Raw genomic sequence first — 9,617 nt, forward strand, 5'->3', positions numbered from 1 at the left:
TAAAATTTACTTTCTTAACCATGTTTAAATGTACAGTTCAGTGGCATGAAGTACATTCCGACTCTGTGCAGCACTCACCACCATCCAACCACGGAAGTCTTCTGATCATTCCAAACTGAAACTCTGTACCTACTGAACAGGAGCTCCCTGCTCGCTCTCGCCCCCAGCTCTTAGCAACCGCCATGCCACTTTCTGTCTCTGTACATTTAACATGTAAGTGGAATGATACAATCTTTGTCTTTTTGACTGGCTCATTTCATTCGGCATCACCTCCTCGCACTCCATCCATGTTGCAGCATGTGTCAGAATGTCCTTCCTCTTTAAGGCTGAATAATAGTCTATTGTATGTATATTTAGCTTATTAATTAATTCATCAGTGAACACTTGGGTTGCTTCTACCTTTTGGGAATTGCAAATAATGCTGCTATGAACATGGGTGTATCAATATCTCTGCAAGACCCTGCTTTCAATTTTTGGGGGTATATACTCAAATGTAAAATTACTAGGTCATATGGTAATTTAATTATTAATTTTTTGAGGAACTGACATACTGTTTTCCACAGCAGCTCTACCATTTTACATTCCCACCAACAATGCACAACTGATTGAAATGCTCATCTATTCCAGAGACACCCTCACAGACACACTGGAAATAATGTTCTATCAGATACCTGGACATCCATTAGTCCAGTCAAACTGACACCTAAAATTAACTATCACTGTCTATATATCTACTTTTATGCCAGTGCCACACTGTTTTGATTATTGTAGCTTTGTAGTAAGTTTTGAATTTAGGAAGTGTGAGACCATTAACTTTCTTCTTTTTCAAGATTTTTTTTTGAGACAAGAGTCTTGCTGTGTTGCCCAGGCTGGAAGATAGTGGCTATTCACAGGCTGTTCACAATCCTACTGCTGATCAGCATGGGAGTTTTGACCTGCTCCGTTTGCAGCCTGGGTTGGTTTACTTCTCATTAGGCAACTTGGTGGTCCCCCACTTCCAGGAGGTCACCATATTGATGCTGAACTTAGTGTGGACCCCCGATCAGCACTGCACACTACAGGCCAGAACTCCTGGGTTCAAGCAATCCTCCTCCTGTCTCAGCCTCCTGAGTGGCTGGGACTGCAGGCACGAGCCTCCACACCTGGCTTAAGGTCATTTTAGATGTTTTACAGCTTAAATCCACAATCTATTTCGAGTTAATTTTTGTATAAGGTGTGAGATTAGGTTGAGGTTATTTTTCCCCCCATGGATGCCTAACTGCTCCAGCTCTATTTGTTGAAAAGTCTATCCTTCCTCCATTGAATTGCTTTTGCATCTTTGTCAAAAATGGGTTGCGCCTATTTGAATGTATTTCTGCGTTTTCTGTTCGGGTGTATTGATCTCTGTGTTCATCTGTCTGCCAATACCACGTGACCTTGGCTACTGTAGCTGTACAGGAAGTCAGTATCAGGACAGTGATTCCTCCCACTTTATTCTCCTTTGTCAAGATTATTCCAACTATTCGAGGGTCTGTAACTTTCCATATAAATTTTAGAATTAACTTGTCTAAATCTATTAAAAACTTTGCTGGAATTTTGATAGGCATTGAATAAAGCCTCGAGTTCCGTTTGGGGAGAAGTCACATCTCTACAACGTCAAGTCCCCCAATCCGTGAACACACTCTGTCTCTCCATTTATTTAGCTCTTCCATTACTTCTTTAATCAGCATTCTGCGGTTTTGGGCATTCAGATCCTGTATGTGTTTTGCATAAATATGTCATTTTCTTTTGAGTAACTGTGCATGGTATTAATTTTTAAATTTCAGCTTCTACATGCTCATTGTTAGTAAACAGAAATGCAATTAATGTTTGTGTGTTGATCTTATAGCCTCCAATTTTGCTGAACTCATTTATTATTTCCTGTAAGCTTTTTGTGGGAATTTCCTGAGATTACTTCCCCTTCATTCCCAACAGATAGTTTAATTGGATATAAAATTCACAGCTGATGGTTTCATCAGCACTTGAAATATGTTGTATCACTTCCTTCTGGCCTCCATAGTTTTGCTTTTTTTAGTGATGGAGCCTCGCTGTGTCCAGTGAGTGCTGGAGTCCAGGCTGGAGTGCATTGGCGTGATCTTGGCTCACTGCAGCCTCTGCCTCCTGGGTTTAAGTGATTCACCCACCTCTGCCTCCCAAGTAGCTGGGACTACAGGTACACGCCACCACACCTGGCTAATTTTTGTATTTTTAGTAGAGATGGGGTTTCACCATGTTGGCCAGACTGGTCTTGAACTCCTGACCTCAAGTGATCCGCTCGCTTCAGCCTCCCAAATGGCCTCCATAGTTTCAGATGATAAACCCACTGTCATTTGAATTGGCATTCAACTACAGGTGATGTGCTGTTTCTTTGTGGCTTTTGAGATTTCCTTTTGTCTTTAATTTGCAAAAGTTTATGATGTGTCTTGACATGGATTTCTTTGGGTTTATTTTGTTTGGGGTTTTCTCAGCTTCTTGAATGTGCTGGTTTGTGTCTTCACCAAGCTTTGGAAGTCTGCAGGTATGATTACTTTAGTTACCCTCTCAACCTCATCCTTTCTCTTCTCCTTCTGAGACTGCCATGGTATGCAGAAATACAAATGTTGCTTTTTTGTTATTGTCCTATAGGTCCCTGAGACTGACACACACACTCTGTCTCACACACACACACACACACACACACACACACACACACACACAATTTCTTCCCACTATATTATCTCTCTGTTGTTCAGACTGGGTAAATTCTATTGATCTGTCCTCAATCAAGCACTGATTTATCTTCTGTCTTCTCTCCGTTCCTCCTGAGGCTACCCAGTAGGCTTTTATTCCTGTGGTTATATTTTTCAGTTCTATAATTTTCATTTGGTTCTTCTATATAGCTTCTTTTTTGCTGAGATTCTTTATTTTTTTATTAGTTCCAATAAAATGTGCAATTGTTAAAGCGTCATTACGATGGCCACTTTAAAATCCTCGCAGATAATTCTAACAACTGGTTAGTCTCTGCGATGGCGCCGTTGATTCTTTTCGCATTCAGGCTGTGATGTTCCTCGTTGTTGGCACTACAGGCGAGTCTCAGCTGCACCCTACATACTCTGGCTGCCACATCAGGAGACTCTGGTCCCACTTAGTTCCTTGGTTGCAACCTCAGTCGCCTTGTTCACGTTCACCACGCAGTTCCTGGTCTGAGGGCTGAGGTTTCAGTGGGCTGAGGTTCCAATGACAATTTGATTTTCAGAGCCTTTGTGGTGTTCTTTTCACACCTGGTTTCTTTGGTGCTGCTGGAGCTCCTGCTGGTGCTGCCTGAGAGGGCCCAAGGGGTGTTCCCCGGTCAGGCTGCCCAGCGCCCCTTGGCAGGGGAGGTGAGTTTCAGGTCCAGTGTGAAAGGAGAAGGCGTCCCCAGAAGGCACCTGAGTAATCTCCCCTCCTGTGCTGCTGGGCTCCTGGGGAGTTTTCAGAGGGACTCCTCTTCAAATTGTGAGAGCATTGAGCCTGCTTTGGCTGCCTTCTGTTGACAGGCTGGGGGTCAGGAAACTCCAGGCCTGGGTCATCTTTTTCCAGTGAGTAGGGGTACATAAGATACCCTGCCACTGAGTTGTTGTTCCTTTATTCTTGGGGTCCTGAACTAATGCATAATTCCCATGCCAGCTTTCAGAGTTATCCTCTGATTTCCTTTTGCATTGTTTTCACAGTTTATAGCTGTACTTGACAAGAAGGAGCAGCGAGAAGCAAGCTCACACCATTTTGTCCAGGCCAGAAGTCGTATTTTCAAGCCTTTGAAAAAGTAGATCGCTGTATCAGTCCGTTTTCATCCTGCTGATAAAGACATATCTGAGACTGGGTAACTCAGAAAGGAAAGAGGTTTAATGGACTCACAGTTCCACATGGCTGGGGAGGCCTCACCATCGTGGTGGAAAGCAAGGAGGGGTGAAGGCATGTCTTCCACGGATGGCGCAGGCAAAGAGCTTGTGCAGGAAAACTCTACCAACCATCAGGCCTCGTGAGACTCACTCACTGTCATGAGAACGTAAGGGAGAAGCCCGCCCCCATGATTCAGTCACCTCCCACCAGGCCCCTCTCATGACGTGTGGGAATTCTGGGAGCCACAATTCAAGCTGAGATTTGGGTGGGGACACGGCCACACCATTTCCATCAAAAAGCTCATCGGAACCTCAGCATGTGCGAACGTCCTTGTTAATTAGAGGGCTTCACTGTCGACGATCTGACCAGCTCATTAGTATCTTTTTTTTTCTCTTGGGCTGTCAGATCCCTCAATTTCAATTCCCTGTTTGGAGTTCGTAGCTGACCTGCCAGCTTTCTGGGAGCTGAGTGGGAGTAGGGTTTTCCATTTAGAATATGGAGTTGCTGTTCATTGCCCAGTGCTCACACCGCACCACTGCCTTTTCCTCTGCTGACTGTCTTAGTCAAGAGCCCTCTGGTTTACCTTCTTTGGAAATGAAACCTCTGGCTTTTACTAGGTGGTGGCTGATTCTCCTGTATGTTTAAAGGTACCTGGTGCTGCCAATTCTGGGCCTTCTCTGTGGATGCTGAGGTATAGAAGAGTCGGGTCTGGCCTTCTCATCACGGACCCAGAGTCAGGACTGCCACGCTGCTCACCACACCTCGCCTGCTTTCCAGAGTCTGCGGCCATGCTGCCATGTCCCTGCAGAGTATGCTGAATACCGTGTTCCTGGGAGTTTACACTACATATTTTATTTCTCTTAACCCTTTACTTCAGTGGTAGTAAGCTTTCAAAAGAAAACAAAAAAAAAAAAAAAAAAGCATGTATTTTATCTGCCGTCATTAACTGGAAGGCTTGCCTCACTTCTCTTGCTACAAAATGAGATCTTGGATCAGAAGCAGGGCTGAATTTGGTTCCATGAAAATGAGTGAGGGATGAAGTCTGTGGCTGGAGGGAGCGGCAGAAATGCGACAGGCTGGGAAGGCAAATCCAGATTCAGAACACATATCAGTAACACTTTAGAAAAACGATCTATTTCAGTTCCTAGGAAACCCACAATCCATTAGTCACTCCCAAGGATCCCTGTAGGTCAGACCATCTGATTACCACCACTCCAGCCCTGCTGCTTACTGCAGTGACCATGCACATTTTGCCTTTGGTGCTTATGAGCCATTACTTGGCCACTGTCAACCCTAAGATCCCATTATCCTCCCTGAAAGCAGGGAGGCCACTTCAAAGGCAAAGGCTCCTGCTCACACCCTTGACTGGTCAAAGTCGCCGGCGTTCCTCACCAACAAGGTCCTCAATGATGGGCGAGGTGTCCTCTCAGCCCTCTCAGCAGACACAGGGGGCACGGGTGACATGCCTGACGTATCCACTCCAGCATTCGGGGCGCCCGCCTTTGGGTCCCTTTATGTCACGTAAGAGCATCTGCAGCATTTTGACTCCTTGCATCACAGGCCACCTTTAACCCAGAGGTCAGTGAACAAGCAAGCAGGCCCTCAGAAATGCTCTCGGCTGCTTCAGCTCCACCTTGAGCACCTGTTGCTGGAATACTCCCGAAATGAATTTCGACATCACACAGCCCTCTTAGCAGCAGACCACAGAAGCCTCACTGGCTGGTGTGCATCAGACAGATTACAGAACCTTCAGGAGCACTGGAGTCAGCTCGCAGGCTGCACAGCCCAGACGACGGCCAAACCACAGCCAGCAGGGACAGCCCTCAGCTTGTACGTGGGCAGTGGGAAGGGGACTCCAGAAGTTCCAACACTGCTTTCCATCAGCCATCTTCGTCTAAACATGGAGGCTGCATGTTCCTGCTTCCTGATCTGAGCTGAAGTCTGGGACAGGCACGTATGATGGGCTGAACTCAGTGGCATGTCTGTTTTCCTGGGGAAGCTGGGATTTTAAATAAATTCTGGTTTCTACGACATAGAAGTGCTACTTATGTGGGAACTGTTCAAAACATAGGAAGACTATTTAGCAGATGCAGGAAGGCCACCAAGTGTGACACATATCTGCCACCTAAATATCCTGAGTTCAAGCAGTTCTCCTGTCTCAGCCTCCTGAGTAGCTGGGACTACAGGCTCATGCCACCACGCCCGGCTAATTTTTGTAGTTTAGTAGAGATGGAGTTTCACCGTATTGGTGACAGTGGTCTCGAACTCCTGACCTCAGCTGATCCACCCACTGCTCTAGCCTCCCAAAGTGCTGGGATTGCAGGTGTGAGCCACAGCACCCGGCACCCTTAATGTTTCTCTTAAATGACCTGTGATATGCTAAGATTCCTAATGAAGGCAGAGCTTCCAGTTAAACATATGAGTAGACAGCCTAGATGAAGCTTGAAATAATTACACTGAGTGAGCAATGTCAGACAAAAAAAAAAGAGTGCATACTGTATGATTCGTCTTACGTAAAACTTCAGGTAATGCAGATGAATCATAGTAACAGCAGATCAGTGACGGGGGTGTGGGAAGAGATGGAGGGGAGATTTTAGAGGGGATGAGGAAGGGTTCGTGGGTGACAGGTGTGTTCCCTGTCTTGATTGTGGTGGTGGGGGTTTCACGGGTGTATATACATACGTCAAAACTTATCAAAGGGTACACTTTAAATACATGTGGTTTATCACATGCTACTTATGCCTCATTAAAGCTGTTTTTAAAATGTTAGACTGCTTTCCATTTGCTGGCCATCGAAATTTCCATTTCTGTAAAATGGGAAAAATAATACCTACCTCATAATTTTGGTGTGGAGATTAAGTCAGTAAAAATTAAAAGGATGAAATGAGATGACATCTTCCCTTGGGTTCAGCTAAAAGCCTTGGAGTCACCCTTTCTCCCTCTTTTTCTACACCCACATACAACCCCCGGGGACCCCGGGGGTGACTAATAGAGTGGGCGCGGTAGAGATGAAACAGGGTTGGCCATGATTCAAAGACTTGACAGTTACCGAAGCGGGAAGACAGGTCCATGAGAGGTCAGGATATTATCCTCTCTACTTTTGTATGTATTTGTATTTTCCACAATAATAATTAAAAAATAAACAGTGAGGCCAGGCATGGTGGCTCACACCTGCAATCCCAACACTTTGGGAGGCCACAGTGGGAGGATCCCTTGAGCCCAGGAGTTCGAGACCAGCCTGGGCAACACAGTGAGGCCCCTCATCACAAACGTTTTAGAAATTAGTTGGGTGTGGTGGGGGGCGCCTGTAGTCCCAGCCACTGAGGAGACTGAGGTGGAAGGATCACTTGAGCCCAGGAGGTCAAGACTGCAGAGAGTTGTGATCACACCACTGCACTCCAGACAGGGCAACAGGGCAAGACCCTGCCTCAAAAAATTAACATAAAAAATAAGGCCAGGCACAGTGGCTCAAGCCTGTAATCCCAGCACTTTAGGAGGCCAAGGTGGGCGGATCACAAGGTCAGAAATTGGAGAGTAGCCTGGCCAATATGGCGAAACCCCATCTCTACCAAAAATGCAAAAATTAGCCAGGCTTGGTGGCGGGTGCCTGTAGTCCCAGATGCTTGGGAGGCTGAGACAGGAGAATCGCTTGAACCCGGGAGGCAGAAGCTGCGGTAAGCCGAGATGACACCACTGCACTGAGCCTGGGCGACAGAGCGAGATGCCATCTCAATAAATAAATAAATAAATGACACAGTGTTTCCCCATTTCAACTCAGAGGAAAACCAAAGTCCTGATGGTGTCCCACGGGTCAGAACACAACCCCCCACGCTTCCCTCTCCCCTCACCTCCTAGTCGCCCCCTCATCCACTGCTCCGGCCCCGTCGCTCTCTGGGCTGTTCCAGGAACATGCCAGGCACTCTCCTGTGTCGGGACCTTGGCTCCAGCTGTGCCCCCACCGGGAATCCTCTGCGGCTTGACTCTCCTGGTGAGTGTGACCCTCCTGGTGAGTCCATCCTGACTGCTCCGTTTAAAGTCGTTCCCACCTCCTCCTGCCACTTCCCATGCGCCTTCCGTTTCCCGTCTGCACAGCTGTGACCATCGTCCAACGCCCTGAGTAACTATGTGTTTCTGTCTCCCCCACCACCCTTGCCCCGACCCCCTGACGAATACACGCTCCATGACGCCTGATTGCTGACTCTTCAGCATTTAAAGCAGTGCACAGCTGGTTCTTGATGATGAGTGAATGAGCCACGTACACACGTTCTACAGGAATGCTTGCTAGAGGGAGCGCTATGGGATCCATCATCATCTAAAAATATTTCGTCAAGTCATTTGATAAATCTTAGTTAATCGGTCAGTCAGTATTTTCTGTCCTGGTCTTTGCAATGAGACTACGATTAATGACATTTTTGTTAATTCTTGGGAAGCGGCCGTAGGGAAGGCTTCCCACAGTTTTGGAGGAGGGCAAATCTGCTTCAAATTCTGGCGCCGCCCCATGCCCGCTCTGTGACTTGGCCAAGGTGCCCAGCCCTCAAGCCGAGTCTCCTCAGTGGCTGTGCTTGCCACAGTGCCCGGCAGTCCCGGGCTGGGCTGAAAGCCCACTACCTGCCCTGTCTGAGTGAGCCCTTGTCTTTTCAGCAACAGGGACTGACCACCTCCAGAGCCTGCCCAGGTGCTGTGTCCCTTTGGGACCTGCTGGTGGGGTGAGCAAGTGACAGTCAGTTACACCATTTAAGAGGGACACAGGCTGGGCGCGGTGGCTGACACCTGTAATCCCAGCACTTTGGGAGGCCAAGGCGGGCGGATCACCTGAGATCAGAAGCTCGAGAGCAGCCTGGCCGACATAGTAAAACCCCATCTCTACTGAAGAAAAAAAAATTAGCTGAACGTGGTGGCAGGCACCTGTAATCCCAGCTACTGGGGAGGCTGAGGCAGGAGAATCATTTGAACCCAGGGGGCGGAGGTTGCAGTGAGCCAAGATCGTGCCATCACACTCCAGCCTGGGCAACAGAACGAGATTCTGTCTCAAAAGAAAAAAAAGAAAAAGGGACAGAGTGATATTGCTGAGATCACAAAAGGGAGGTGACTCAGTCCTAGCCCAGCCAGCTGTCATTTCTCCTGTACCCCCAGGCCTGACGTTATAAACAAGTGACTCAGAGGAATGACGGGGTGTGCCTCATAATAGTTCATCCCAGTGTCCTGGGGGCTAAATTTAACACACAGCTGCAGCCTCTGGCACTTTGGGAACAAGTTAATCTTGGTGACTGAGGCTAATGTGTGTGTGTCTGGTGATGGGTCGGGGTGGGGGGAAGGGAGCCGGGAGGGGGTCAAGAGTGCAGAACAAGGTAGGCATCGAGACTGGCTGTCAACCTGGGCTCCAAGCCTGGTCCCTCGGACCACAGACAGGGCACAGGGGCCATGGCCAGGCGGCCCAGGCCTTGCCTCATATGCACCAGGAACAGTGAGTACAGACAACTAAAGTCCTGAAATATTCAACTTGTTAAACACTAGAATTCAGAATGTCACTCCTCTAGAATGTTAAAACCCTGGGGGTTTAAATGCCTAGAAGAGTACAATCCTAAGAAATTAATTTTCTAGCACGTCCGACACTTCGAAATGTGAAAGCCCTCTGAGGTGTGCTCCCAGGAACACGGCCCCTGGTGCTTCTGAACCTCCAGCACAGCTGAACGGAGGCCCTTAGTGTCTAACTTCGCCAGCTCCTCATTGTGTAGGAAGGG

At 47.6% G+C, this 9,617-nt stretch overlaps 1 long non-coding RNA gene across 1 annotated transcript in view; it reads left to right on the top strand.

The window, feature by feature from the left end:
• Nucleotides 1-5,909, top strand: part of LOC116540635 — an 8,192-nt gene extending 2,283 nt beyond the window's left edge. The window contains exon 2 of the long non-coding RNA XR_004264529.1: nucleotides 4,524-5,909. This is a non-coding gene — a long non-coding RNA (uncharacterized LOC116540635). The remainder of the gene's footprint in view (nucleotides 1-4,523) is intronic.
• The last annotated feature ends 3,708 nt before the right edge of the window (nucleotides 5,910-9,617 follow it).

This window comes from Sapajus apella, unplaced genomic scaffold (genome assembly GCF_009761245.1).
Source record: "Sapajus apella isolate SASKATOON/1434 unplaced genomic scaffold, GSC_monkey_1.0 scaffold143, whole genome shotgun sequence".
NCBI classification, from domain to species: Eukaryota; Metazoa; Chordata; class Mammalia; order Primates; family Cebidae; genus Sapajus; species Sapajus apella.